Source organism: Vidua chalybeata, chromosome 9 (assembly GCF_026979565.1).
Source record: "Vidua chalybeata isolate OUT-0048 chromosome 9, bVidCha1 merged haplotype, whole genome shotgun sequence".
Taxonomy (NCBI): Eukaryota; Metazoa; Chordata; class Aves; order Passeriformes; family Viduidae; genus Vidua; species Vidua chalybeata.
Genome location: NC_071538.1, coordinates 23,102,395 through 23,114,452, shown reverse-complemented (window position 1 = coordinate 23,114,452; position 12,058 = coordinate 23,102,395). Strand labels below are relative to the sequence as shown.

The 12,058-nt window shown below is 38.2% G+C and overlaps 1 protein-coding gene across 4 annotated transcripts in view; it reads left to right on the top strand.

Moving 5' to 3' along the window:
* PLPPR5 (phospholipid phosphatase related 5) overlaps positions 1 to 12,058 on the top strand; it is a 214,962-nt gene that overhangs the window by 192,639 nt on the left and 10,265 nt on the right. For all 4 annotated transcript variants that reach the window (XR_008432280.1, XR_008432281.1, XR_008432284.1 and 1 more), the window contains one exon: positions 11,891 to 11,988. The gene's annotated coding sequence lies outside the window, so the exon portion shown is untranslated. The remainder of the gene's footprint in view (positions 1 to 11,890; positions 11,989 to 12,058) is intronic.

Below are 12,058 nucleotides of genomic sequence, written 5' to 3'. Positions count from 1 at the left end.
TGGTTTCAGAAACTACTGCTTCCAATTGTCATTCCGTAATGGTTTTCTAAAATGGAAAAAAAGAGAAAACTATCTTTTTTCATAGAAAGAAAGACTTTTTTTTCAAAGGTTTCTGGTTTTCCTCCGTTGGAGCTCAAAAACAAGAACTGATAGACTTTTTAAAAAGGAATAGATATATTTGCATGAAGAAAGATTAGCAAAATTATCTAAACACCTGAAGAAATAAATAATTAAGAACAGAAAAAAATGGAGATTCCTCTAAAAATGTTGGGCAAGATATTTGCAAATAGATACTTTAAAGGAGGTGAATCCTGTTTCAAATCACAGCAAAGCTGCTGGTTCCCTTTGCTTCCCTATGGCTGCTGCAGGTGCCCCAGGCTTTTTCCTCCAGAGCAGCTGTGCTCCACTGACACAAATGGCACTTCCTGGGGACTACATCTTTAGTTACTGGTGCAAGAGTCACCGTAATGTGCAATGGGATATTTCAGTCATGCTTTCAAATGGCTACTAAAACACAGCACTGCATAAGCAAATCACAACTGCATGCTTGCAATAGAGCTGCCATTGACACAGTTATCTGTTATTCCCTTCTAAGAGGAGCTACTAGAAAAATTGTAGGGCAGCAAGGAAATATGTGAAAAAACCAAATGCTTAGTGATGTAGTGTTACTGCTGTCTGTCTTCCCATCTCCCTCCTAATTTTCTGTTTCAGCTTATGATCTCCAAAATACTGAGTTTTCATAGCTCAAATTATTTTTTGCCTCACATCACAGAGAATACCTAACAATGTCAAATATGGAAAAGCTGATTCAAAGTATGCCTATGGCTTCAAAAAGGTCCCAGTTTTTACCTGCACAAAGTAAACATTCTGCCTGAGAGAGTGCAATATGATGTGCATTAACAGAATGCTTTGCCTTTTCCATAACAAAGGTCTCTTATTTTAGAATTTTTGCATTAAAGCAGGGGTAAGCCCAAGTGATGATGTAAAGTTCACAACCTGTTCTGCAGGATAGAAATTAATAGGATAAATGTTGAGAAATTGTAGGATAACGTTCCTTTCTCTTCCCTAGTATCCCACAGTAAATATTAAAAACGAATCACATTTAAATTTACTTTGGTGCAGCATGTGTTCCTGGCTTCTCAGGACCTCATCCAGGACGTGCAGAATTTATCTGCCACGAATTTTGCAGCTGTGGAGGTTGTTGATCTCAAAAGTGGTGCAGGAATCTTTGCCTAGCTCTAAAGGCTTGTGTGTTAGGGTAAGGATGCTGTTGTGTGAAGGTATTGAGATACCCAGTAAAGAATAATGCACAGTTCTTGGGGCAAGTAAACAGGGACTTAAAAGTTCTTCTGGGTGCTTAAAAACTGAGCCCCACAACAGCCAGCAGTATCTGGTCCTAGGCTTTTTTATTATCATAGCTTTGTGCTTTGGTCATTAGCTTATTCTGCCCAGTTTGCAGCTTGTCAGGTCTTTAATTTGAGGAGTTAAGCCTGTCATCCTGGATCCATGAAGTTGTATCTGTAATATGAACAGGAGAATCGTAGCACTTCAAATACCAGCATGTATTTCAGGCAGACCCTGTATACTCATAAAATGTTAGAATTTAGGATCTTTCCAATGACAGCCATGACTGCTTTGTTTAATGTCAGGCTTCTGAAAGTTCCTTTCCTAGCCAATGCTGTTTACCTATCTGTCCCTTAAAGAGAAAGGAGACACAGATCTTGCATTTGAGTTACTCTCTCCAGCTGGAAACGTTGTATAGTACATTCTTTACTGTATTTATTACAGAGTATGTGGTACCTGCTTGAGTACACCAAGACCACATACTTACCACTTACCACATACTTGAATTGCTTTTTCTTTATTGTTCATGACATTTGCCCAATGATTTACACTCAAATCTTATTTTTGCAACAGAATTTCAGTCTCATCATACATTCTCTACTATATATTTTGTCATCAAAACTGTTAAAATTCATAATAAGTGATTTGGCACTCTGTCTATTTGTTAGGCAGTTTATTTGGAAACAATGATTGTTATAGTTATTTCCATCATGTTTTTTTGAAACACAGCATTTGGCTCTACAGTATTTGAAAAAATCAGTGATTGAAATCTGAACTGTATGCTACCATGATAGAAAGTATATCCTGGTTTTGTTTTCTGCTTGGGGAGGAATCAGGTTTCAGCTCAAATGGTCATGGTTGTCCCTCTGTAATTTGTTTCTGGTAGGTTGTTCTACAAACCTGCAGAGTAATGATACAGAATAAAAGCCTCCTGAATACATCCTAAATGTTTTGACATGCATATGTTTTATAGATATGTAGATTTGCCAGCATAGAATATTTGTAATTTCAAGGTTTTTAGTTGCCTTATAGTTTGGATAGGATTTTTGTGTCTCAGAAAAGAAATGTCTCTTTATCTTCAAATGATTTTTTTTGCAGTAGTGTAAGGCAATTATAAATATGTCTGGTAAAAATAGTCTCCTTTGATTCTTTAGTAGGTGTTGCTTAAATTCATCAGTTTCTTTATATATGTATGTGAATTCAAAGACTGAAGATCAATATGTTTGGAAAAGTTAAGAGCTGCTGGAAAGGGGAGAGTGAACAGTTACTCAGATTCAGCGTAAGTGAGACTAGAGATGCAAACAACTGCATTTAATATTGATAGCTGTACCTAATTTTCTTCTGATGATTTGTGTAATTTCAAAAACGTGATTTTAAAGGTGAAGCTTTCTGTGGAGCTGTCAAAATTTTGTATTTCACATTTCTGAAATAATCAAATTACATCCTATACATAACTAGAGAGACTGAGGTGCTTTTCATAGGCAGTATTGCACTTAGCACAAAAACAAATGCTAATGTGACTATCAGTACAGGACCAAACTTTATCTGAGATCTGGGGTGTTGCCATGGCAATTCCAATTGTTGGAAAAAATTCTCTTTTGTGCTTCATTCTGACATTAGATTGCAAAATGATGATTATGAAGAAACATACAACCCAAAATGGGGGGTGGGGGTGGAATACCTTATTGAAGATGTAAAACATACTTTCTATCACATTTACTTTTTCTGAACCACTGAGTCTACGCCCAGATTGTTACAAGCTGTATTTTTTTGCAGATTCAGATATATTGTTATTTCTCAAGCTGCCATAATAATACTCAATGTTATTTCTCCCAAATGTAATAATCAACATAATAAGGAACTCAGAGACATATATCGCATTTCCCATGTAAAATATCAGCTTCTAGTGTATGTTATACTGCTGATGTGGTCCTTTTGCTTTTAGCAATACTGGCTCTATTAGTTGAAGCGTATCTAAAACACAGATCTTGCTTAAGTTATTTATATATATCAGCTCTATAATCTATGTATAATAGAATAGCTTATACTAGCCAATAGATCAGTCATTTCTGTTTAGTTATAAAATTGTTTTTCTACCAATGCATCTTACTGTGAGAAAATTGATATGGCTATTACCTGTTCCTTGCTAAATCAATACACAACAAGCTTTAAATAAACAAACAAATAAATAAATAAATACACACTCCTACGCCCCCCACAAAAAAACCCAACAGCCAAACAACAAAACCAGGCAATACTTCCTAAAAAGAAGCAAATGAAGGAGTGCAGTTAAAATGTGCTTTGCATTGCAATTCATGCTGAAGTTTATTGTGCATTCTTTTATGTAGGAAATGTGTAAAATGGGAAACGTTTCCAGAAGAGAACTAGTTCTTGCAGTGCTGCATTGCTGCTTTATAAATAAATCATTGTCCTTTCTCTATTGATCACTGGAAGAATCCAGTCGAAGAATGCTGACTTAGTGCAGCCCTTTGCAGGATGGCTGGTTTGAGAGAAAAAGCCGAGTAAGTGGGACCCAGCAGCAGGGAATTGGGAAAATCCCACACTAGTTAGAGATCAGGTTTGGTGCATGAAATCTTTGACTTGTCTTTTACCTCCAAAAAAACTGGACAAAGCAGCTGATTTCTACAAGATATTCTGTCTTTCCATAATGTCATTGATCAGGAGAAATTAAATATAAGACAATACTAGTTGTAATAAGTGGATGATGTTACAAATCTGTGTTTAATGTGTTGTGATTTTTTTTTTGAGAACACACAAAAAAAAGACCTTCCAAATTTAATTAATGATCTCAATTTTGATATTTATTTGTCAAGAAATAAGGGCTCAAATCTGCCAGGAATGCGTTTGAGTTTATAAACTCTCAGAAATAGTACTGCATTCCTGTGAGTTGAGGTGGAATCTGAATTTTATTTGGTTATCACAGATAACCAAGATCACAGCTTGCCAATCTGACAATTTGATGATACCTGATTTTTCAGGACTTCTGGTATCAATCCCCAAGGCTCTTCTGGGAATAGGAGTAGCCTGTTACAAAGAGGAGCTGAGAAATACTATTTGGGTTTGCATATCTGACCAATAAGATCAGTATTGTATCTCAGAGGCATATACTTTTTAAAAAAAAAAACATGAATTTCGCTGAAGCCTGTGGTTGTCATCTTTAGCAAGAGTGCATATTCACAATGTTGTTATCTAGAACATTCAGCTAGTTCTAGAATATTAGTTCTTATTTTTCATAAAATGAGATTTATTGGTAAATACAGCACTCAGCTGATGGCAAGTTATTCAGGGTCATGGTGATACATTGCTTTTAGGGCATGTTGTCATCACATCATTTTTTTCTGTTTCTCATTAATTATAAATACTTCCAGGATGCAGGTCTGTAAAATGTAATTATTTATTCCACTGGGTGTTTTCTCTCTAGTGCTGGAATCAGAGGCAGCACATGCTGCTGTATTCTCACCAGCGTGCCGTTGGGTGGCTAACAGGAAGCAAAGGGGCTTGCAGAAGACTTTCCTGACCGCAGTCGGGGTGTGGGCATGGGGCAGAACAGCTCGATGCGAGGAGGGCTGGGGTGGCTCTGGGCTGCCCCGGTGCTGCCGGGGGTGGCCGGGGCTCCTCTTGCCGGTGCTGCGGCACGGCGCGGCTGTGGGGCCGCCGCTTCAGCTCCCTGCTCAGCGCCCAGTGCACGGCAAAAATTCTCCCCACTTGAATGATAAACCTGGACCAAATGGACTACAGGGAACAAATCTGGAGGTACAGAAAGAGACTACATGTGTCGATGTTGCTATCAGGGCAGAAAGCACCTGGCACAGCCCTAGTTTCCATTGGACTGGCAGTGGATGGGCTTTCCTCTCCCAGTGTCTAAGTATCAATCGGTATAATAAGGTTCGTGCCTTCTGCTAGGATGCTAAAAGGCCTGTAATTAACATGAGCATAATAATCCATGAAGTATTTCGTTATCTGAAATACTGCGATCTATTAAACAAACAAAAAAGCCGGTGGTGTTTATCGTTACTCCTGCGTTTCACCGTCTCCCTCTTCCAGCTGGGGCAGAGCCCGGCCGCTGGCCACTAGATGCCACTGTTGTATAAGGACGTGCTGGGCGTAATGCCTCAGACAATGAGTAATTTACTTAGAGAACATGTATGTGTATAATTAGGAGTCATCAATGTCTTTCTTTTAAAATAAAATAAGTTTACCATATCTAATTAGATATTTCTTATAAGATGGATTTCATTCTAATTGGGTAAAGCTATGCTACTGGTTTAAAATACAGCAAAGGATGTATTTGTATTCAATTTCACAGTTTCCATATTTTTTTAGTCCTTGCAATAAATGGATCTGATTACACCTTTTAAATCGATGTTCTCTCAAACTGGTATGACATAAATGATTGTTCTGTCATTGTGATTTTACTGCCATTGTTTTCAGCGTGTGAGGTTTTTTAGTGATATCTCTCTTAATCTCATTCTGTCTTTCCCTGTCCTCCTGATTGTGATCTTAGATCTGCATGTTCTTTCCATCCAAACCCAAGTAATCTATTTAAAGAGTCAACAGTGGCCACCACGGATGACTCTGGCTTGACCATGACAGCACGGGCTTTCCAGCAGCAGTGAGCTCAGTCATCCACAGCTAATAAGCCAGGGCTCCAAAATGTCTGTTGTGCAAGGGGCTTCTTTAAAAGCTCAGATTTCCTGTAGCTGAGTGTTGCCAGTGGAAATCTAGATTTTTCAGATGTTGGACTGTATCCAGCCTAGGTAAGATTTAAATTCAGTGGTTTTTTGCAGGGAAAATGAATGCCTTAAAGCTTCAGTATGAATTCAGAAGGCACTGGCTAGTCATTGTGACACCTGGTGTGGGTAAAGCTTACACCCCTTCCCAAACCAGTTTCATTAGTGCCTGAATTCTCTTCACCAACCTGAGTTCTGGATTTTCCCACCAAAATCCTGTGTTGCCTGCTAACATAAGAACTGTGCTGGTTTTACAGTTCTTTCAGATCTGTGGGAGTTTTGGTATGGGCAATCTTCCTCAGATCAGCTCTAGTGACGCCAGGCTGCAACACTTAGGAGTGCTCCCATCAGGCTATTCCTGCCTCTGTCTGACACGTGAGCCACTCCTGTGTTTCCCAATTATGACTAGAACTTGTCTATTCAATCTTGATGGCATCTTTCAAATTACTTTGAATTATCTCCTGAAAGAAGCTACTCCTGTAACAAAACAATGGCAAAATGATTTTAGAGTAATTTTCAGATTATGGTTTATAACTGTGTTGCACCTCAGAAATAGCTTGTCCCAGTGGGCATGGCTTTCTCTGCTATCCCTATCTCTCATATATCAAATTATGGATTATTATACAAAAGTTGTATCTCTGTCTTATTTATTGAGGTGTTAGTTCACTAAATAAAGGATCTCAACAATGATTTGAGCTGGCTGAAAACATGCTTGAAATTTATGTATTTCAGTGAAAGGATTTCAACAAGCTCTATTTCTGAAGCTAAAGTACTTCAATTCCCAATGACCAAATTCATTAAAATATAAATTAGCCTAAAGAAACATATGAATCACAATGGTATATTTGCATATCATCTATTTGGTGTGCCTATAACAGTTTCTTCATGTAGACTAACAGCTACTGCAATCTTCACAACCACAGAGTTGAATAAATGACTGTGGGGCGAATAAGAAAGCAAAGAGGACAAGGATGAAAATTCTTTCTGCTGAATGGGGAAGTATACTGCAGAATTCTGCAATTGAAATTAAAACCTGTGTTAAACCAGTTTCCTTCACTAAGACATGTCTTAGCCAATCAATTAGCATTGACTGTCTGAGTATTCTAATAATAGGAAAGGATTTAAGGAAATGTCATGTTTCGTTTGTATTTTCAGAACTGTAGCTAATTAATGATTATTGCACAAGAGTGAATATCCTCTAAGAAATAAAGGTGAAGAGGATGCAACGAGAATGTCTTATCTCAGGGGAGTTAAATGATCCTCCTGCAGTAAGACCTTTGCATCCTCAAAAGGCAGCCACAGAAATTTCTCATAAAGTTTGACCTGTTGTTCTGTAACTAATATATCCGAGACTCCAATACAGAGTATCTTGTCAGTTCCTTTTAATAAATGAAGCTGAACTGATACAGAAGCCTTGAGTAGTTTCTCTGATCTGTACCAGTTCTCTGCTCTATGCCTTCACATGTATTTCCATGAATTGTTGATACATTTGGCCAGTGAATTTTCTGTGGCTTCAAAGCTAAGCCTTTCACTTTGCCTTGTATAAAACATGCCCAGAAGCTGAATTCTGAAGAAAATAAGTAGAGGGAAAAATATTGATTTTAGATGTTAGGATAATCTAAGAAAATAAAAGGGGAAGGGAACCCTTTTTTCTTTCTTTTTATTTTTTTTTTTTTTAGATTTGTCATTTGTTGCAAATACTTCCCAGAAAATTATTTTGTAATGAAGTAATTAGCTCCATCTAGCAAACATTAACTACAAATATTGCATTTTTGACATCCAGAAAGTGCCATGACATTCTTAAGAGATGTTGTTCTGCATCTCTTCTTCATCTTTCCAGGGGACAGGAGGAAGAAAGGATTGGTTAGTCTTCAAGAATGATGGGCATCAGGTTCATTGCTGGAGTTTCTGAAAAGGCTTATGTTTGATATCATAGAGCACAAACCCGATTAGCTCTAATGTAATTTGTTAGCTTTTGTGATGCAACTCAGTGTGTGTCATTGTGCATTCTCTGATCAAGTCATGTTAGGGAGACAGTCAAAAGAGCCAAATAGTCACAGATTTATGCCCTTTCTAGAAGTGACTAGGACATTTTGAATCCTATAGGAGAATAGACCTTTACACTTCTAACTCACATATAATATCTCTGAGAATATGACCTTTAATGTAGTCCCATCTTTCTAAACAGCTTCAGGGTCATCCCAGTGTTTCCAGATAAAATTGAAGACATATAAAATAAGGAACTGCTGAGTTTTCATCAAACTGAGAAAGAATAAATCATAAGATGTGAAAAAAAATGTTTCATGACCAAAGCTTTTCAAACAATGCAATCTTACTGTATTATCGTATCCTACTAGTTCTTCAATCACATGAGAACACAAAGCATGTAAGTAACCTAAGCATGACTATTGCTGCTCTTTTAGGAAAATGGTTCAATAATTCATTGACCTCCCATTGCTTAAGTTTACTGCCTAAAATACAATCCTCCTTTTTCTTGATATTGTCAAATTTTTTTGTAAGTGGAAGAATTTTTAATATTCAACTTGGTAGCATTTGAAATCAGCCTGGAATAGAAAATTTTATGAGAGTTTTATAAACTTCATTTAAACTGAATCCTAGGAAATGTGGAAAAAAAGTATTGCAGATGAGTAATTTTTAAGGAATTGGGAGGAAGAGACACCATTATGTAAAGGAATGTTTAGCATCAAAGCATAAAAATAGCTTTAGCTGACAGCAGAACAATAACTTCAGAAGTTAACAAATCATTCTCAAATTTTGATAGAAAAGGAAGCTAGAAAAAGAAAGCTAGATTTATTCCATTCTGAAGATAAGAAAGGCTGTTTTAATTGTGATTTTTAAAAATTTTTCAGACATGCTCAACTTTTGATTTCAGTTTTTTTCATCCTGATTTGCACTAATAAAAACTAGGTGCAAATGAGTGCTGATGAGTCTGTATTGAAGTTAAACGAATAGTTGAAAATGTCTATGAATATTCATTTAAATTCAAAAATTAACTCCAAATTGATCATGCCTAAGACTTTGTGAATTTGCTTTCTACAAGCATACATGCACTTGAAATTACCTTTCATGAATATTTGCAAAAGCAAATTTTCAATTAGATATTTCATATACTTGCAGAAAATAATTTTTCAGTGATATATTTAATTGTGAGATTTGGATTTTACATCATGCTACCTGATATTTGTGATCTGTTCTCTGGGAATGCATATTTGAAGGCCTCCAGGAAGAATTTAGCTGGATGGAACACTTTGGAAAACCTTTACCTTGTAAATTACAGGATTCATCAAGAAGCAGAAACAAATGAGAATATACAAGAAAATAAGAAACTGTGCAAATTTCCAATTTCCATTTGAGGATTTTTAAAAAAATATATTGAACATTTCACTTCAGCATTAAGTGAATCTTAGAGGCCAATTTGTCCTCATTTGTGTTGTCAGGCCATGATCGTGGATGGCCAAGTTCAGTGACTATGTCCAAGCAGAAATATTTTAAGGAAGTGGTTGTTTGGATTTTTAACCACTGAAGACAAGAATCATGATAGATTGCAGTGGCTGATACTTTGGGGTAGCTTAGAAAAAGCGGTATACAGGTCATTGGACTGTCATTGGAGCTCCAGCATGGCATGTGTGGTTTCAATTAGAAGCTGACTTCACGAAAGTAGTCCTAGATCTAATAAGATGTTTGTATAGAACTGTTCTCCTTGTGTATCCAGTTTAAACATTATCTAGAGCCCGCTGACTTGCAGGAAGAACTGAAGCTAAAAACAATATTCTTACTAAGGGACACAAGAAAAATGACAGTTTGGCAAGTCTTCCATGTTGGGAGGAGAAACCAACACCAGCAAGTGAGATGAGAGGATGGGGTGTGGGCCTGCTTGGCACAGGTATTTTTGTGTTCCTAGAAACAAGGAGAGGCAGGAGGGATGCTTGACCCCTCCATGGATGCAGTAGGATCAGTTCTGGCCAGAGCTGTGGTGTGTGGGGAGGCTCAGAGGAAAAGCTGCTGGCAGCCTGCGGAGGCGACCATGGGACCCCACGAGCCAGCCCAGGAAGGTGAGCTCACCCACCTTGAACAAGGGGAAGGAGCTGCTCAGGGGATACAGACTGAGATTTGCACCTGGCCTTAGCAGCCCCCTGTGCTACTAATCTTGCAGGGGAGAAGAGGTCCTCATTGATAACGGCAGTCTAAGAATGCACTTTTAAATTACAGTTTAGTTTTATTTTGTGAGTTGTTGTGCACAGGAGTGTAACCACTTATTTTGCTGGACTAAATGTGTCCTGATTTCATCTTTCATCTTGGCAGCTGAACAGCATATTCCCTATGGCTGATTCAAGGCACTTTCTTACTGGTGGAGCAAGGAAATATACACACACAAGTATTTCCTCAGAGCAGGGGAGTGGTTTCCCACCTAGTTACTGGAGCCAGCTGGAGGGCAGGTAACAGGCAGTGCTGAGTCAGTCTCCCTCATCAGGCACAGCCAGTGCCTCTAACAAGCAGCAGGGGAGGGGGAGATGGTTTATGATGCTTAAGGTACCATAAGAGATACCATACAACTCAAAAGAAACTGTATCACGTTCTGAAACTGAGACAACCAAATTTTTCAGCATGACCAGCCTTGGCTTGCCAGGATATTGAGTGCCTTGAGTTCCACGTTCAAATATTTTGCAAGCTAAATATTTTCCACTGTTTATTGGAAGAAATTTGTAAGTAATTTAAAGCCAGGAATTATTTGGGGAAATTCCTGAGTGATTTTTAGATAAACTAAAAACAAGAAATGTGGGATTAATAAATTATTTTGTTATATTGCATCTTCATCTCTAGTTTGAATAGTGAGAGAGAATCTGGCCCCAGTGCCTAGAAGCCATACTCAAGGATTGGATTTCCTGTGTAAAAGCTATACAGTCTGATAACACAGTTGTACTGCATATTCAGTTTTGATATGTAACCTTTTAAATAAATTGGAATACTCTTTGTGCCTATACTGGCACACACGGAGAGATCATAAACAATAATTTTGTAAAGGTCACTTCCTCACTAAGCGCTTGAGCTCATGGCAAGAGCAGCATAGGGCTATTAAAGGACCTTTATGCTTCTATTTTTTGGTGTCTGTTAATATTTTTGCAGCTTTGAAGCTCTGTTTAATATAAAGGCTGTGTAGTGTCCCATGCCATGGGTCTGTCTGTGCAGGCCTATGCTGTGAGACCCTGTGCATTTTCATAGCAAATGCCTTCTGGCCTGGGGATCTGGGGTTACTCGCAGCGTGGAGCAGCATGCCCGAGCCTGGCAGCATCCTTCCTGCTGGGAACGAGGGGGAACACAGCAAGATCCAAATGGTGGAGGCTTTTGTGTCAGTAGCATCTCAAGACAACCAGGTATCAGGAACCTGGGCAATACATGAATGCCAGCAGTGGCTGAGGGATCTGCACAAGGTGAAAGTTACCAGATGCTTGCCAAGTTCAGCTGCATAGCACTTTGCTCAGATTTTCCTCCTGCTGCCCTTCTGAGGTGCTAATGAAGTTGTTAGTTGAATAATTTTTTTTTGGTCCAGTGGAAATTCTCTTGGTCTTGCTTGTCTCCAGCAAAATACTTTGTCTCAGAGGAAATGCTTGGAAGTTTATAGTCCATTCAACCAACATTAAAACCATGTATATCTGCTGGTCTTCAGAAACAAAAGCACATTTTGTTACAAACTCCCTTTATGCTACATATACCTGTTGGACTGTTCTTTCCTGTGATTGACAACATTGCCTAAATCAATATCCTTTTATTTTCAGATCTCTATTATTCTGAAGAAATCCACATTTGTCCTGCTGACAGCAGTAGGGAGAAGTTATTCCTCCCTGTAGTGGCATCAGAGGACACCCTCAGCAGGGTAAGCCGAGTCTATCTGGTGTCATTAAAATAGCCCCTAGCCTGAATGTGTGTGATATTTTCTGGGGGGC